General features: G+C 36.8%; 1 protein-coding gene across 16 annotated transcripts in view; it reads right to left on the reverse strand.

The window, feature by feature from the left end:
- The window catches only part of PTBP3 (polypyrimidine tract binding protein 3), a 122,519-nt gene that overhangs the window by 66,908 nt on the left and 42,389 nt on the right, over nucleotides 1-13,222 (reverse strand). For 5 of the 16 annotated variants that reach the window (XM_088018905.1, XM_088018906.1, XM_088018909.1 and 2 more), the window contains one exon: nucleotides 8,451-8,605. The exons of the other annotated variants lie outside the window; for them this stretch is intronic. The gene's annotated coding sequence lies outside the window, so the exon portion shown is untranslated. The remainder of the gene's footprint in view (nucleotides 1-8,450; nucleotides 8,606-13,222) is intronic. 16 annotated transcript variants of the gene reach the window in all.

The raw sequence follows: 13,222 nt of genomic DNA on the forward strand, positions 1-13,222 counted from the left end.
CCACCATCTCCAAAAGTTCCCTGGTGCTCCTCTGTAGTCGGTCCTCTCTCCAAAACCCCCACCTCCTCAAGCTAAACATGTACCATATGACACTACCATACTGTCTTGATTACTATAGCTTTAGAGCGATTCTTTTTTCTTTTTTAAATTGTTAATTTTTTTTTTTTTAGTAATCTCTACACCCAAAGTGGAGCTTGAACTCACAACCTTGAGATCAAAAGTCAAATGCTCTTCCAACCGAGCCAGCCCCTTTATAACCATTCTTGAAATCAGGTACTTATCTGGGGGAGAATTCACATCATAACAGTTTTGAGTCATCCAAAACATATACATCATGATTTCTCTCTGCATTTATTTAGGCCTTCTTTAATTTCCCTTAAGAACGTTCTGTGGTTTTCAGTGTAATGGTCTTACACATATTCCTGACCCTGTATCCTGCAACCTTAGTAATTCTTTAGAATTTCCTACATATACAGCTTTATTCCTTACTTTGCAACATGTATGCCTTTGTTTTTCTTTTTAATATTTTATTTATTTATTTGTCAGAAACAGAGAGAGAGAGCACAAGCAGGGGGAACGGCAGGCAGAGCAGGCAGAGGGAGAAGCAGACTCCCCACTGAACAAGGGGCCCGATGTGGGACTTGATCCCAGGACCCTGAGATCATGACCTGAGCTGAAGGCAGACGTTTAACTGACTAAGTCACCCAGGTGTCCCTGCCTTTTATTTCTTATTCTAGTTTTATTGACCTGGCTAGAACTTCTTGTACAAAGTTGAAAAGAAATAATGAGATTGGACATACTTGCATCACAGTGGATTTCAGTGGATAGGATTCCTTTACACCGTTAGGTATGATGTAGTTTCATACCTTTATCAGGGTAAACAGGTTCCCTTCTATTCCTAGGTGGCTGAGGGTCTTCTTTACCATAAATATAAACTGAATTTTTCAAATGTCATTGCAGGATATATTAAGATGATCATAAAGTTTTTCTCTTTATTCTGTTAATAGAGTATGTTGCACTAATTTTCAAAAGGTAAACCACTTTGTATTTTTGGAATAATTCTGACTTGGTCATGATATATGATCTCCTTTCCAAAGATATACAGCTGAATTTAATTTAACGCATTCTAAATATTATTTTTGGGTCCATTTTCATGAAGGATATTAATCTGCAGTTTTCTTTCCCCTCCTGTATCAAAGGTAATACTAACTCCATAAAATAAAGTGTTCTTCTCTTCTATATTCTGAAAGAATTTGTGTAGCACTTGTATTATTATTTCCTTAAATAAAGCCATGAGGTCTTTCTTTCTCAATTTGATTTTTAAAACAGGTATAGAGTTATTTGGGTTTTCTAGCCATTTTGCATCAGTTGTGGTACTTTGTATCTTTCAAGGAATTTGTCCACTTCTAAACTGAATGAATGCCTGTTCATTCATTTTATTGGCTTAAATTGTTCATAATACTTTCTTAATCTCTGTCTTAGCCTGCTTAGGATACTATAACCAAATACAACAGACAGGGTGGTTTAACAATAGAAATTTACTTTCTCATAGTTCTGGAGATTAGAAGTCCAAAATTAAGGTGCCAGCATTTCACTTTCTAACAAGGACTCTTTTCCTGGCTTACAGACAAGGCACCTTTTCAGTGCCCTCACATGGCAGGGATGGAGGCAAGAGCAAGCTCTCTGGTATCTCTTTGTAAGGACACTAATTCCATTATGGGGGCTCCAACTCCAACGCTCCATTTCCACATACCCACATTGAAGATTGGGCCTTACACACATGAATTTGGGAGATATACAAACATTCAGTCCGTAACACTAGCCTTTTAACATATAGAAGCATTCTTGATGTTGGTAATTTCTCTCATTTTTTGGTCTACCTAGAAGTTTATCAGTTTTATTGACCTATAAAAAAACAACTATTGGTTTCATTATTTTTTCTTACTGTTTGTTTTCTATGTCCTTAATCTAAGCTCCTCATATTTAATATTTTCATCCTATTTACTTGGGAGTTTAACTTGCTTTTCTCTGCTATGCTTAGAAGTGTAGATAATTCATTTTATATCTTTTTCTTTTTTTTTCATGTTTTATTTATTCATGAGAGTCAGAGAGAGAGAGAGAAGCAGAGGCACAGGGAGAAGCAGGCTCCCCACCTAGCGGGGAGCCCGATGCAGGGCTCGATCCCAGGACCCCGGGATCATGACCTGAGCCGAGGGCAGACGCTTAACCATCTGAGCCACCCAGGCGCCCCATACCTTTTTCTTTCCTAATATAAACATTTAAAGCTGTAAGTTTCCTTCTAAGAACAGTTCTAGCTGCAGCCTTCAAAGTTTAGTAAATTGTGTTTTCATTTTAATTCAATTCAAAATATTTTCTAATTTCCTTTGTGACATATTTGATGCATGGTTAAGTGTTACCTTTTTTTATAAGTAATTCGGAAAATTGCCCCCATATATTGATGATTATACTTTTTTGATTTCTAATATAATTTTAATGAAGTAAGAGAACTCTACATAATTTTAATGCATTCACCTTTATTGAGACTTGTTCTGGGATCCAAATATAGCCTATCTTGGTGACTATTTCATGTGAACTTAAAAAAATGTGTATTCTAATAGTGTTACAGAAACCGTTCCATTGTCAATTAAAACAAGCTGGTTGTTAGTGTTCAAAACGTCTATATTAGGGGATGTACAAACTTTTTCTTAAAGGGCTACATAAATATTTTAGGCTTTGTGAGACATATAATCTCTGTTGCATCTATTTAACTCTACAGTGGTAGCACGGAAGCACCCATAAGTATGTAAATAAAGGAGTGTGCCTGGGTTCAAATAAAGTTTTATGTATAAACACTGAAATTTCTATTTCATATAAGCTTCATGTATCTCAGAATATTGTTCTTTGTTTTATTTTTTCACAATTTAAAAATGTAAAAATCAGTCTTAGGTCACACAGAATATAAAAATGGGCAAATAAGACAGATTTGGCCCACATGTCACAGTCTGTCAACCCGTTCTGTGTCCTGATTTTCTATTTACTATGTTACCAATTACTGAGATAGAAGTTTTGAAATCTCCAGCTATAACTGTGAATTTGTCTATTTATTTAGTTCTATTAGCTCTGTAATTGTGTATATATATATAACAATTTATATATTTATATATTAATTATATTGATTATAAATAAAAATTACATATTATAAATAAAAATCATGCTAAATATAAAATTCTATGCATTGCAAATAAAAATCATACTTTATATATTTTTGTATATTATATATTAAAATTATATATATATTTTCAAGGTATATATACACTTACCAAGAAATACAAATAAATACAATGGAACACAAAATGATAAATAAAATGAAGTATTAAAAAAATGACCTAAAGAAAGCTAGGAAACAAAGAATAAATGGGACAAATAGAAAACAAATAGCAAGACGGCAGGCTCAGAACCAACCGGGTCAAATAATTTTATTAAGTGGAAATGGCAAAAGATTCCAAATAAAAGGCAAAGTTTATCAGTCTGATAAAAGACACAATTATATGATGTGAAGAAGAAATCCATTTTTTTAAAAAAGATTTTATGTATTTATTTGACAGAGACACAGTGAAAGATGGAACACAAGCGGGGGAGTGGGAGAGGGAGAAGCAGGCTTCCCGTGGAGCAGGGAGCCCAATGTGGGGCTCAATCCCAGGACCCTGAGATCTCATGACCTGAGCCGAAGGCAGACGCTTAACAACTGAGCCACTCAGGTGCCCCAGAAATCCATTTTTTTAAAAAGTTTTATTTTTAGGTAATCTCTACATCCAATGTGGGGCTTGAACTCACAACCCCAAGACCAAGAATCACATGCTCTACTGACTGAGCCAGCCAAGTGTCCCAGAAGAAATTCATTTTAAATATAAATCTCAGGTTCAAAGTAAAAGGAATGAAAAAAGATAAATATGTAAACAGTAATCATAATAAAGCTGAGCGGCTGTACCAGTATTGAACAAAGTAGACTTCAGGAAAAGGAATATTACCAGGAATGAAGAGACATTTCATAATAAATCAGTTTTTCAAGAAAAGAGAATATGTCATGCATAAATGAAACATATAAACATAAAAGGCAGATAATCTCTGCTTTTTAACTGGAATCTTTATACTCTTTGTTTACTTTTGTTTAAGTGACTGCACTGGGGATAAATCATCAATATGCATCTTTAACTTGCCACAGTCCACCTTCAAATGATAAAACCTAGGTATAATGTAAGAACTTTTCAAAGTATATGTCTACTTCCCTCATCAAAACCTTTCTGTTACCGTCTTTTATTTTACTTTTCACATATGCTATAACCCCCCAAATATATTACTATTATCTTACTTTAAATAGTCAATTATCTTTTTTCTTTTTACATCATGTTTTATACACTTAACCTATCTTTTTTTTTTTAAGGATTTTATTTATTTATTTGTCAGAGAGAGCACGCACACAAGCAGGGGAAGCAGCAGGCAGAGGGAGAAGCAGGCTCCCGATGCGGGACTCGATCCCAGGAGCCCGGGATCATGACTTGAGCCAAAGGCAGATGCTTAACCAACTGAGCCACCCAGGCATCCCTTAATATATCCTTCTTTTTTTTTTAAGACTCCCCATCGAGCAGGGAGCGCAAAGCGGGGCCCAACCCTAAGACCCTGGGATCATGACCCAAACCAAAGGCAAACACCTAACCAACTGAGCCACCCAGGCGCCCCAACACTTAATGTATCTTGTAGACCTTTCCATAGAGAGGAATCTATACTTTTTTCCCCTTTCTTTCCTTATTTTTACTGTAGTAAAATCACATAGCAAAATTCAATATCCTAACCATTTTCAAATATAGAATTCAGTGGTATTAAACATTCATAATGTTGTGCAGCTATCACCACCATCCATTTCAGTAACTCTTTTCATCACATAAAACTGAAATTCTATACTCATTAAACAGTAACTCCTTCCTATTTCCCTCTTCCTCCAGCCCCTGGCAACCACCATTCTACTCCCTGTCTCTATGACTTCGAGTACTCTCACTTCCTTTTGTGCATATTCTACAGCTATTTTCTTTGTAGTTACCATGGGGATTATACTTCATATCTTCAAGTTATAACACTCTAATCTGAATTTATGCCAGCTTATCTTCAGTAATATACAAAAACTCTGTTCCTTTACACCTCTATCCCCAACTCTTTCTGTTGCTGATGTCACAATACTATAACCTTATACACGTGTGCCCCAAAACACGAACTAAAAATTCTTTTAAATGCATTAGTCTCCTAAATTACATGGGAAAAAATGTAGAGCTACAAATAAGTCACATGCTAGTTTTTATATTAGTAACATTTTTAAAAATGCAGCTCTTGTGAAAGACCTGTACTTTGAAAACTATAAAACACTGATAAAAGAAATGGAAGGGAACACAAAGAAATGGAAAGGCATTCCATGCTCACAGACTGGAAGAACAAATACTGTTAAAATGTCTATACTACCCAAAGCAATCTACACATTTAATGCAGTCCCTATCAAAATACCAACAGCAGTTTTCACAGAACTAGAACAAAAACAATCCTCTAAAATCTGGTATGGAACCACCAAAGACCCCAAACAGCCAAAGCAATATTGAAAAAGAAAAGTAAAGCTGGAGATATCACAATTCCAGACTTCAAGTTATATTACAAAGCTGTAGTAATGAAAACACTATGGTACTGGCACAAAAACTGACATACAGATCAATGGAACAGAAGAGAAAACCCAGAAATAAACCCACAACCATATGGTCAATTAATCTTTGACAAAGCAGGAAAGAATATCCAATGGGAAAAAAAAGAATCTCTTCAACAAATGGTGTTGGGAGAACTGGACAGCAACATGCAAAAGGATGAAACTGGCCCACTTTCTTTCACAACACACAAAAATAAAGTCAAAACGGATTAAAGACCTAAATGTGAGGCCTGGAACCATAAAAATTCTAGAAGACAACACAGACAGTAACTTCTTGGATATCAGCTGTAGCAAATTCTTTCTAGGTATGTCTACTGAGGCATGGGAAACAAAAGAAAAAATAAATTACTGGTACTAAAGCAAAATCAAGCTTCTGCACAGCAAAGTAAACAATCAACAAAACTAAAAGACAACCTACAAAATGGGAGAAGATATTTACAAATGACATATACAATAAAGGGTTAGTATCCAAAATATATAAAGAACTTATAAAGCTCAACACCTAACAAACAAATAATCCAATTAAAAAATGAGTAGAAGACATGAACAGACATTTCTTCCAAGGAAGACATGCAGATGGTCAACAGAGAGATGAAAAGATGCTCATCATCACTTACCATCAGGGAAATGCAAATCAAAACTACGAGATATCACCTCACACCTGTCAGAATGGCTAAAATCAGTAACACAAGAAAGAATAGGTTTTGGTGACGATGTGCAGAAAAAGGAACCATCATGCACTGTTGGTGGGATATCATATGGTATTTCTTGTTTTCTATGTTGCTTAGCATCATACTCTCTAGCACCATCCATGTCATTGCAAATGGCAATATTTCATTTTTTTATGGCTGAATAATATTCCATTCCATATGTGCGCGTGTGTGTGTATACACACATCTTTTTTAAGACTTTACTTGTGAGTGAGTGTGCGTGCACACGAGTGGGGGGAGGGGCAAAAGGAGAAGGGGGAGGGGAGAGAGGGAGAAGCAGACTCCCCACTGAGCAGGGAGCCCAACATGGGGCTCAATCCAGGACTGCGGGATTATGACCTGAGCCGAAGGCAGATGCTTAACCAACTGAGCCACCCAGGTGCCCCTTAGGATCTCTACCTCGAACATGGGGCTTGAACTCACAACCCCAAGATCAGAAGTCACACATTCCACCAATCGAGACAGCCAGGCACCCTTTTTTTTTCTTAATCTGTGATTGGACTTTAGAGTCAAGTGTGTTACACACAAATGATCTAATTTATTTTTTTAAATCAAATTTATTTAAACTAAAACACAAACAAAGACACTTTTGAAGGACAGTTTTGCCAAATACAGGACTAAAAAAAAATTTAAATCTTCATTCTTTTAGGCCCACTGCTTTCTGGCCCCCAAAGTTCCTGATGAGAAACACGCTCATATTCTTATTGAGGATCCCTTGTATTTGCTGAGTTGATTCTCTCTTTTGGCTTTCAAGATTCTTTGTCTATGGAAAGTCTGATTATAATGTGCCTCATGTGGGTCTCCTTGAGTTCACCTTACTTGGAGCTCATTAAGCTTCTTGGATGTTTATACTCATGTTTTTCATCAAATTTGGGGCTGTGGTGGAACACCTGGCTGGCTCAGTCAGTGGAGCATCCGACTCTTGATCTAAGGGTTGTGTAAGTTCAAGCCCCATGTTGGCTGAAGTGATTACTTAAAAATGCAATCTTTATTGGAGTGCCTCGGTGGCTCAGTTGGTTAAGCATCTGACTTCTTGGTTTTGACTCAGGCACGGCTCATGGGATTGAGCCCTGAATCGGGCTCTGCACTCAATGGGGAGTCTGCTTCAAGATTCTATCCCTCTATCCCTCCACTCACTTGGCACACACTCTCCCTCTCTCTCTAAAATAAATAAACCTTTAAAATAAAATCTTTATTAAAAAATAATGTGGGACTGTGGTAACTCTGGAAATCAGATTCTTCCCCTTCTTCCGGGTCTTCTAAGTTTTTGTTACTGTTTTTTGTTTTTTTGATTGTTGTAAGCTATCTCTGTACCAGCCTTGGGTTTATGTAAATTTACGATCTTCTCTGGTTTCTTTTGAGCCTTCTCCCAGGCATGTACTATCACTTTCTAATCTTCCCTATAGATGCAGTCGTTTTTTTAATGTGTCTTTAATATCTCACTCCCAAAAAGGGTGAAAGAGGAAAAATGAAGGGAGAGGGAAAGAGTGCCAGCTCTTTGAATTCACTATAAGTCATAGGAGGAGGGGGGGAGTTGGCTACAATAGGAGGAAATGCAAAGACAATGGCTGCCTGCCTCTTTGTCTGCAACTGTGCGCTCAGAAGAAGCAATTAACAAATAGAACACAGATTCCTGAAAATTAAGAAGACATGGTCATTTCTAACCATGTTGGCTCCCTCAAGCTATTTATAAGCTGCTTCTGGAACATGTACGTAGCTACTGGGGGGCACCTGTGTGGCTCAGTCGGTTAAGTGTCTGTCTTCGGCTCAAGTCATGATCCCAGGGTCCTGAGATGGAGCCCCGCATTGGGCTCCCTGCTCATCGGGGTGCCTGCTTCTCCCTCTCCCCCTCCACCCAGTCCCCCACCTCCCTCCCCCCGGCTCATGCTTTCTCTTTCTCTCTCCCCCAAATAAATAAAACCTTAAAAAAAGAAGAGGAGAGGATGGGTGGCTGCTACAGTGCTAAGAGCTGAAATTGACCAAAATTAAACACAATTTACCTTCTAAGTCTTCCTCTGGAACAACTTGCAAGCTTTCAATAGATTCCAGAGTTCCAAATTACAGAAAGAGTCTGTCAGTGCAATTGTTGTCTAGGTAGGGAGTCAGATTCCTGGTGCTTCTTACTCCACTATTCCCAGAATCCTCCTTCAATTATCTTAAATTTACAAAACAAAACAAAACAAAAAAAAAAAGGAGGGAGAAGTCATATATCCACTTTGTGGATATTTACCATTTTGTACAGACCCAAGTTTCCAGCTGGTATCATTTTCCTCAAGTCTGAAGAATTTCCTTCACCATTTCATGTAACAGACATCTGTTACTGACAAATGCTCTCAGCTCTTGTATGCCTCAAAGAAAGTTTGATTTTAACTTCATTTTTGAAACTTTAAATGGATATAGATGATTATTTTTAGCACTTTAAAGATGTTACTCTGTTGTCTTCTTGCTTACAGTTCAGACAAAAAATTTTGTATTCTTACCTTTGTTCTACTGAATAAAATGGAACTTTTTTCCCTCTGGCTATTTTTAAGATTTGTTTTGCATTCCTGGTTTTCAAGAATGTGATTATGATGAGCCTTGGTGAGGTTTTCATTGTATTTATCCTGCTTGTGGTTCATTGAACTTCTTAGTTATGTGGCTTTATAGATTCTACTATATTTGGAATATTTTTAGTCATTATTTCTTCAGGTATATATACTTCCCTGTCCCCATCTTCCTTTCTGGGACCTGAATTACACACATGTTTGGACCACCTGATTTTTTTCTATAGTTTACTGAAGAATCTGTTTAGTTCTTTCTCAATCCTTTTTGGTCTGTGTGCTTTAGTCTTCTTTCTATCTATCTATCTATTTATTTAGGATTTTATTTTTAAGTAATCTCTCCACTCAATGTGGGGCTTGAACTCACAACCCAGAGATCAAGAGTCATGTGCTCCACTAAGCCAGCCAGGTCCCCCCGCACTGCTGTCTTTAAATTGACTTATCATTTATTCCGCAGAACAAGTGCAATTAATGCCATGCCATGTGTTTTTTAGACATATTCTTATCTTTAGAAGTTCCATTTTTCTCCTTATTACGCTAATAGTTTAAATCCTTAAACATACTTTTAATAACCATTTCGAAGTCCAAATCTGCTAATTTCATTATCTCTGCCATCTTCTAGGTCTCTTTTCTTTTTTTAAGGCTTTATTTATTTATTTGGGGTGGGGGAGAGAGCGCACGAATGCATGCGCATGCATGCACAAGAGCAGAGGAAGACACAGGGGCAGGGAGAGGAAGAGGGAAAGAATCCCAAGCAGACTCCACTCTGAGTGTGGAGCCCAATGTGAGGTTTGATCTCCCAACCCTGAGACCATGACCTGAACTGAAACCAAGAGTTGGACACTCAACTGACTGAGCCACCCAGGTGCCCCATCTAGGTCTCTTTCTGTTGACTGATTTTCCTCCTGGTTATGGGTCACAGTTTGTGGTTCTTTCCATGTTTGGCAATTTTTGATTGAACAGTCAACACTGTGAGCACTAGAATTTGTTTTATTCCTTTAATGTGCCAGATTCTTTTCTGGAAAAAAAGGTACTTTCAGATCAGGCAATTGTTTTAGAGCTTGTTTTTAAGCTTTGTTAGAGTAGGTTTAGAGTAGCCTTTATGTTAGAGCTGGTGTACTGTTATTGGTAAGGCATGTGTGACTTACTACTTGGCAACAGATTCAAAAGGAGATTTCTGGAGCACTTTTCTCACAGAGCTCCCTTCTTTTCCATACACTGCTTCCATAGCTCCCAGTTGCCTCAGCCTTCCCAAACTTGGATCTCTGTCTCTTAACTCAGCAATTCTGCCATGTTTGCCTGGGATCCCCAGGCAATCTTACATAGTCCAGAAAAAATGCCAGGGTGATTACAGGGCTCACCTCATTTGTTTACTTTTATCTGAAATCATAGTCCTGCATAAAATAAAGGCTGCTTTAAAAAAAAAATAACTGCTCATGTAAAAAGTCTAACTGTAGAAATTCCAAATCTGGAATGGTGACATACAAAGTTATCAGTGACTCAGGTTCTACTTGTCTTTCTGTTAGGGTGCGGCCCTCATCCTCATCACCTAAGATGGAAGCTGGATAAAAGAGGAAAATTGCAACCATGTAGAAACGTTCCAGAAGTAGCTTCTATAACTTCCACTTGTATCTCATTAGCCAGGACTTAAACACATGACCACACTTAGGTATAAGGAAGACTGAAAAGTAGCTATTTAACTTGGGAGGCAATATGCCCAGATAAAAATTAGTGTTGGCATTAAAGAAAACAGAAAAGTATTAGGGTACACAATAGTCTCTACCATAATTCCTAAGATTGAATTTAAAAAGAGAAATATACAATTCATGAAGAAACATGTAAAACATTTTCATAATTATCAAAGGACATTAAATTAAGACCTACAAACATGAGATCACAGGTCAGATTCCCAGAAGGAAAGGCACAACTGTGCTTATCACCAATTCCATTTGATGTCTTTGCAGTAAAACCACAAATGTGTAATTCTGAATTAATTTAACTTGAGAAATTTCTTCTCCATGTGTAAAGTAACAGGTATTAATATGTTGATCCCATTAATAGAACTTTGCCAGCAGCTAAATTATAACAGTTTTATCACCATCTGCTAACAATGAAAAATCAGTTATTACCCAATAATGACTGAATGTTGAATCATTTCAATGGAATAAAAATAAAGCTTTTGGGAAGTCATTCCATCAAAAGTGAAATATCTAATACTAATGAAAACTGAGTTTTAAAAAAGTCCTACATTAAAGGGGTGTCTGGGTAGCTCACTCTGTTAAGCATCTGACTCAATTTTGGCTCAGGTCATGATCTCGGCTCAGGTCATGATAGGGTCGTGAGATTGAGCCCCAAGTCAGGCTCCGTGCTGGGCATGGAGCCTGCTTAAGATTCTTTCTCTCTCCCCCTCTGCCCTCCTTCCTCCCTCTCAAAAAAAAAAAAAAAAAAAGTTCTACATTAAAGATCAACTTTTTGTGAGGTAATAATACAAACAAAGTTTTCGTGCAACAGTGTCATGATAAAAATACTGTTCTGACAGTCCTATGGGGCAGACGTGTACCTGCAATTGGTTTGGTACATACATAACTCCTTTACCAAACAAGCAATATTCTACTAACAGAGAGATACTATAGTCATCAAATTTTAGAAATTATTTTTAAATCCCCATTTAGATTAAATGAACCACAAAAAATTTGTGATAAGATTATACTGAATACCAAAAAGGTCCTTCAGCATAACAGGACACCTGACTCTTTCACCTACCCATTACCAATGTGATTTTTAAAATTTCTGTATCTTTGAAAAACTACCTCACGCAGGGATTAAAAACTCTTTTGTAAATGAGCCCTAAAACCTTTCTCCCCAAATTTGTTCAAAATCAACTAGGAATCTTTATTATAGTCAAAGAATGGAACACCTAAATCTTGAAATTTTAGTGCTTTTAGAAATTTGCAAATATTAGATTAAATAACACAAAAATATTTTTGCTGTATAAGTGACCTCAAAAAAAAGTGAAATTTCCCGATGTCATGTCAACAGCCAAGCCCCTCAGTGAAAGCAAACTAAAATTATAAATTTCCCATCAAGAAAAAACAAAAGAGAAATCTCGTTTTTCAAACATGTTTAAAAAAGAAGCCTATCTCTGTTCAGATTCTGATGGGAAAATGTGAATGTTTGGATTCTGAATTTTCTCTTCCTCTGGTATAAGAATCTCCAAGGCAATAAAATTAACATATACATTAGAACATTTTAGGGGCTGGTGATACCTTAGAAAGTCTAGCAGAGCAAACACAAAACACCTTAGAGATTCTCACAGAAGAAAAAAACAATTAAGCTAAAAATTATGACTCACACAAGGAAAAACACTAGACTATAAGCAAATATTTAATAGAAGGATTAAAGAGCACATTAGACAAAGCTGAACAGAGAATGAGTCAATCAGAAAACCATTTTAAGGAAATTATCCAAAATATAGGACCTCAAGGAGAAAGACATGACCATGAATGTATGAGGTTAAAACAAATGCAGGCCTGAATGAAAAGGTCCTATACATGTCTAACTTGAGTTTCAGGAGGAGGCAGTTCTGGGAAGAGCTGGGTCACTCCTAAGCAGAATAAATGAAAGTAAGTCTCCAGCAATGGTCCTCAACACTGGCTGACCCTTAGATTATCAACTAAGAAGCTTTAAAAATAAACAAAAAACACTGCCTAGACCTCCACTGCCCACTCCCCGACCCCGAAATTTTAGAATTGGTGTGGGGTAGGTCAAGGTATCTGTATTTTCCTCAAAGTTCCCAAGCTATTTTAGTGAGCATCCTGGATGTTGAGAACTTGTGATCCATACCTACAAATAGCTAGTTAAACCACTGAACAAAAATAAAGAGAAAAATGTTTAAAAATAACTAAAGAGAAGTAATTTTACCTACAAAGTAATAACCAAGACTGACAACAGACTTCTAAACAACAGAAGCCAAAAGAATAATAGAACAGTACCTTGGATGTGTTAAGAGAAAACAACTGTCAACCTAAAATTCAAAATAGCTAACTAACATTGAATAGTGATAATGAAATAGACATTTTTAGTCAAAGTCTGAGAAGTTACCATTTATAGAGCTTTGCAGAAACAGCTACTAAAGAAGATATGCTTCAGGAAGAGAAACACTGAACACAGAACGGGATATAAGAAATTCAAAACATAAAAGCAAAACAGAACAAACTGCTGCTGCCAGCTAA

Source organism: Eumetopias jubatus, unplaced genomic scaffold, assembly GCF_037043125.1.
Source record: "Eumetopias jubatus isolate StellerSeaLion01/CBP00866 unplaced genomic scaffold, mEumJub1_p1.0 scaffold_15, whole genome shotgun sequence".
Classification (NCBI taxonomy): domain Eukaryota; kingdom Metazoa; phylum Chordata; class Mammalia; order Carnivora; family Otariidae; genus Eumetopias; species Eumetopias jubatus.